At 41.8% G+C, this 5439-nt stretch overlaps 1 pseudogene; it reads left to right on the top strand.

Annotated features, from left to right (window-relative positions):
- Positions 1–1835: 1835 nt before the first annotated feature.
- LOC128113698 (ubiquitin carboxyl-terminal hydrolase 27-like) lies at positions 1836–4786 on the top strand (annotated as a pseudogene).
- The last annotated feature ends 653 nt before the right edge of the window (positions 4787–5439 follow it).

The following is a 5439-nucleotide window of genomic DNA, read 5'->3' as shown; positions in this document are numbered from 1 at the left end:
GTGTCTCATTGTCCAGGAAAGTCTAAGTTTTTAAAACATTTTAAATGTCGTATTCTGGAGGTCTTTGAAGTGTTTGAAGATTACCTACCTAATTGAAATATATCTATGTATACCTAGAAAACTTAACTAACATGACTATAAGTTTGATTATCATAGATGACTAATTATTAATCTGTATTTCTCAACTATAAACTACAATTTCAAATGAGTTGCACAAACAAAATACTTTAAACAAGAGTAGAAACGTACATACAGTATAACAAAATTAACTTTAAATTGGTATCAATAAAACTAAAATCCATAGCAATGTAAAACATTTTAAACAAGTTTTTACTCTTTATCTTATCATATCTATAATATCCCCTTTTCTTCTTTAGAAAGAGATTGCATTTATAATCAACCTGCTTTAAATAAAAATAAACATTGATAAACAATTTTTTGGAATTTGAGCGTAGCTTCTCATATTACTTCCTGCTGGTTGCCTTGAAGCTGTTCTGGATGTTGGATCATCTGGGCCATGGTATCATCAGAGACCTTTCAGGGAGTCTTGGCTGTTCAAACCATATTAGCCTAGAAGCAATCCACAGGTTCTCATCTTCTGTGGAAACAAAAGCAGAACCTCTTTTCCAAAGCAACATATCCTTAAACACAAATTTTGAAGTCAAGATCCCTTTAAAATATATGTATTGGTTTAACTGAGCAGCCTTTACAATCAAATGTCTTTCTCCAGTTAAAAATCCCAAAGACAATATAATCCAGACTCTCTGTGTGATTTCCATCTTTATGTGTCTTATTATATTACTCTTGCTGTCTCTTTAAAGACTTTATTTTTTAAAACTATTTCTTTATATAACTGTATATATTCATTTTCTTCTCTCTTCCAAGCCTTCGTATATTTTTACACACACTGTAAACTGTTTAGGGTTTATTTAATCTGAATCTGTCTTATTGTGAAACTATTGCTTTAAACTGCAGTGGCTAGTACTGAAGCGGCAGCCTTGGCTGCTGACTCCACCCACCTCAGCTTTCCAACATAGCAGAACTAAGTTTACTGCCAGCTCTGGGGGAACCATGCTCATCACTGACTCTGAAGCAGTGGGTCTACGCTTCCATTCAGCAGCATGTAGCCCAAAAACCTTTTCTTTCTTTCCTTTTTTTTTGTCTGTACTACCAAAAGCTATATCCACCACACACCATGCTGTGCAGCTTGCAGACGCCACTATATACAGTGGCAGGAATCTGCCATGCTGCACTCAAGCCCATACGCCATGAACCCTCCATATTGTAGCTCAAGTCCACATGCCATGATGTATCTATCTTGGCGCCTCTATATCTCAACCCAAATGAGACATGAAGTAGAAAGCTGACTTTGGCTCCATTTGTTTAGAAGCCCTTTTTAAACTCTTTTAGACCTTAAGGAAATTTGAGAGCCCCACATTGGTATGCCAAATGTAGCTGGAAGTTTTCCAGTGTCCTGCCTGGCCCACAGTCAGGACAAATCTCTCACCCACAGTCCCACAGCCTTTATAAAATAATCACACAGAGGCTTAATATTATTTATAACAACTTGACCGTTTGCTCAGGCTTATTACTGACCAGCTCTTCTACTTAAATTAACCCATAATTCTTATCTATGTTTAGCCACATGGCTTGATACCTTTTCTCAGGTCTGCCTTGTCATTTTGCTTCCTCTGTGGCTGGCTGGTGACTCCTGACTCTGTCCTTCCTCTTCCCAGAATTCTCTTTGTCTGCTTGCCCTGCCTATACTTAATGTCTGGCTATGGGCCAATCAGTGTTTTATTTATCAACCAGTCAGAGCAACACATATTCACAGTATGCGGAATAATATCCCACAGCATTCCTGTAATCTATTTATCAGGCATTATACTACCTTCGATTCTAAGGTAAGAACCAAGGACAAGAAGTGTCAGTTAATGCTTGCTGTAAGGACCTGTTATATATACAGGTGCTTATCGGTGTACCCAGGTTTATGCACAGATAAGCTCATCACAGATTGAAAATACCATATGTTGAAACATCCTTAAGACACCTAACCACATTGTAGCTTAGCCATCAAGTCCACTGTGAAGTCATGGTGGCTTGTGACTGGGTAGCTGGCTGCAAGCTATAGATCATAGTTGTTCAACTTCTCCAAGCTCTACCACAGCAAAAGGCCAAAGCCCAAGGTTTCAAGATTTCTTCCCACTGAATGAGTAGGGCTTTCACAACTCTGTAAAGTTAGAAAAGTATTAGCCAATTTGTTACGTTAGGAACAGTCTTTACTGTGATTCAGTGTTCATCACAGAGAGGACTTTTAATTTTCAATTAACAAAAGACACTGCCAAGGCTCAAAGAGGCTAAGTGTTTGATCTGAGCTCAAGTCTATCAAAGCTGGATTACATTATTTACGCTCCCTCTCCCTCACTCTTAAAAATAATAGCCCTCTCTCCACTTCAGCTCCCGGGTTAGTCCCTAATTGGTCCCCTAGAGGTTGATGTGAAAAGAATTTCTGTTTCTCTAACGCCCTAGCCCACCTAACAGCAATGAATTTTTTTCTACTGGGACATCAGGTCAGCATGTGCCCCTTGTGACAAGACTTATGAGGTGGTGAAGGGGAAAGGCTCGCAGGGGAATGATGGAGCCCAAGTTACCTAGACCTTTAAATAAACAAGCAGAGGCATTGTGGAGATGGTGAAGGGGAAGGTGGGAAGCTGGAAAGATGGATGGAAAGGGGGGAAATGGAAAAGAAATCACGGAGGAAGTTACAACAATATCTTTAGAGCAGCATGGTCTCAACCTATGAGCTGTGACCCTTTTGGGGTGTCAGAGAACCCTCCCACAGGGGTCTCATATCAGACATCCTGCATATCAGATGTTTACATTATGATTCATAACAGTAGCAAAATCACAGTTATGACGTAGCAACGAAAATAATGTTATGGTTGGGGGTCACCATAACATAAGGAACTGTATTAAAGGGTCGCAGCATTGGGAAGGTTGAGAATCACTGGCTTGAAGGCTGTGGCACAAGGGGGAATCAGAAAGTTTTCCTGCTCACTGCTTCCCTCCTCAGTACGAACACTGAGACAGTATGCTCCCCCGGTGGTAGAAACTTTAGGTCCTGAAAAGGTTAGTGAAGGCAGGCTCTTGTCTTGTACAAAGAGATCCGGCCTGATGGAAAACCCTCTGAGCCTTCAGCCACAGAGGCTGATACTCTAAGTTGTTTCCTGAATTCTTCTATTCCTCATAAGGTCTTTTCCTCTAAGATGCGTTGGAATGCTCTAACTGCCTGTGCCCCACTTTTCTAGGTTCAGGCAACCAGAGGAAGGTGTCAGAGGAAAGAGAATGGCCCTTAGGTCCTTGAGAGGTCAAACTCACATGTTCACAACTGTGAGTTGGTTTTAGTAAATGTACTAAAAATGGAAGTTAGGGCCCTATGGCAGGTTGCTGCCTAGAAGAAATAGTAAATGTGGCCATCCTGAGCTTTCTCAAGCAGGCATTTAACTGAAGAGATTGGGCCATCCCAGAGACACGGCCTTATGCTGCTAGAAGCTGTGCTGGAGTTAACTAAGGATCTTCGTGCAGGGTTTGGAGGGAGTTGTCATGTATTGAATGTTGCAGTTCTAAGGACACTAAGCAAACTCACTACAAGCAGACATTTCTCACCAGAATGTATAGCTCCACCCTGGAAAGAAGGATTCTTCTTGGTACAAACTAAACAGGACATTAGTCAAAAAAACAGAAAATTAGCTCAAACTTCAGTATAGGTTAATGAGGACCAATACATCTTGACAACACAGACTTTCCCAACATGTCAATACTAAGAGATGTCTTTTCTAACAGGCATTCATGTGAAATGTCAAATGCAGTTAAGTCTAGGCTATATGATGTCTCTTGAGAATTTTACTCTAGAAATCCATCTCCTCTTGTTCCCTATAAGTTACTACACCTGGTGTGGATACACGCTCGTCATTTAGCAGGGTACAGGCAACAGGATGCCCACGAGTTCCTCATCGCTGCCCTAGATGTCCTGCACAGGCACTGCAAAGGTGATGATGTTGGCAAGGTGGCCAGCAGTCCCAACCACTGTAACTGCATCATAGACCAAATCTTCACAGGGGGCTTGCAGTCAGATGTCACCTGTCAAGCCTGCCACGGTGTCTCCACCACTATAGACCCATGCTGGGACATCAGTCTGGACTTGCCTGACTCGTGCACATCCTTCTAGCCTATGAGTCCAGGGAGGGAGAGCAGTGTGAATGGGGAAAGCCACATACCAGGCATTACTACCCTCACGGACTGCTTGCGAAGGTTTACAAGGCCAGAGCACTTAGGAAGCAGTGCCAAAATCAAGTGTAGTGGTTGCCAAAGCTACCAAGAATCTACCAAACAGCTCACTATGAAGAAGTTACCAGTTGTTGCCTGCTTTCATTTCAAACGGTTTGAACACTCAGCCAAACAGAGGCGCAAGATCACTACATACATCTCCTTTCCTCTGGAGCTGGATATGACACCGTTTATGGCGTCAAGTAAAGAGACCCGGATGAATGGACAGTTGCAGCTGCCGACCAACAGTGGGGACAACGAGAATAAGTATTCCTTGTTTGCTGTGGTTAATCACCAAGGAACCTTGGAGAGCGGCCACTACACCAGCTTCATTCGGCACCACAGGGACCAGTGGTTCAAGTGTGATGATGCCGTCATCACCAAGGCCAGTATTAAAGATGTGCTGGACAGTGAAGGGTATTTACTGTTCTGTCACAAGCAGGTCCTCGAACATGAGTAACTTCATGCAACTCTCTCTCTCTCTCTCTCTCTCTCTCTCTCTCTCTCTTTCTCTAAGTAAATAAATGTAAAAATAAAAAGAAATTTAAATGTGAGGGAAATAAATACACAGCTTTCTGAAGCTACACAAAAACATACCTAAAAGGACAGATGATAGCATTTATCCAACAGCAAGCACCAGGATGTAAATAACCTATTAAACACAAACCAGAATGTTGTGGAATATTATTTTAACTAGGCAAAGATGTGTTACATTTGTTTATGCTGCAGAATAGTACTTTAACTTGTAAAGGTGTGTTGTATTTGTGTATGCTGCATTTGTTTAGCAATGTAAGAATGTGTGTTTAATGATGTAAAGATGTGTTGCATTTGTCTCACCTTGCCTGCCTAAGGTACCTGATTGGTCTAATAAAGAGCTGAACGGCCAATGGGTAGGCAGAGGAAGGATAGGTGGGGCTGCCAGGCAGAGAGGATAAATAGGAAGAGAGACCTATGCTTGGGAGAAGGAAGAATGAGAGAGAAGAAGGAGAAGAGAAGAAGGGACACACCTGGGCAAGAAGCCAGGCAGCTGCCAGACAGACAGACACAAGAAGCAGTGACAGTAAGACACACAGAAAGGAAAAAAAGGAAAAAGTCCCGAGGCAAAATGTAGAT

This window comes from Peromyscus californicus, unplaced genomic scaffold (assembly GCF_007827085.1).
Source record: "Peromyscus californicus insignis strain IS unplaced genomic scaffold, ASM782708v3 Scaffold_10__1_contigs__length_136768540, whole genome shotgun sequence".
In the NCBI taxonomy this organism is placed as follows: Eukaryota; Metazoa; Chordata; class Mammalia; order Rodentia; family Cricetidae; genus Peromyscus; species Peromyscus californicus.
The sequence above is the reverse complement of the archived record's forward strand: the minus strand, read 5'-3'. Positions and strand labels throughout refer to the sequence as shown.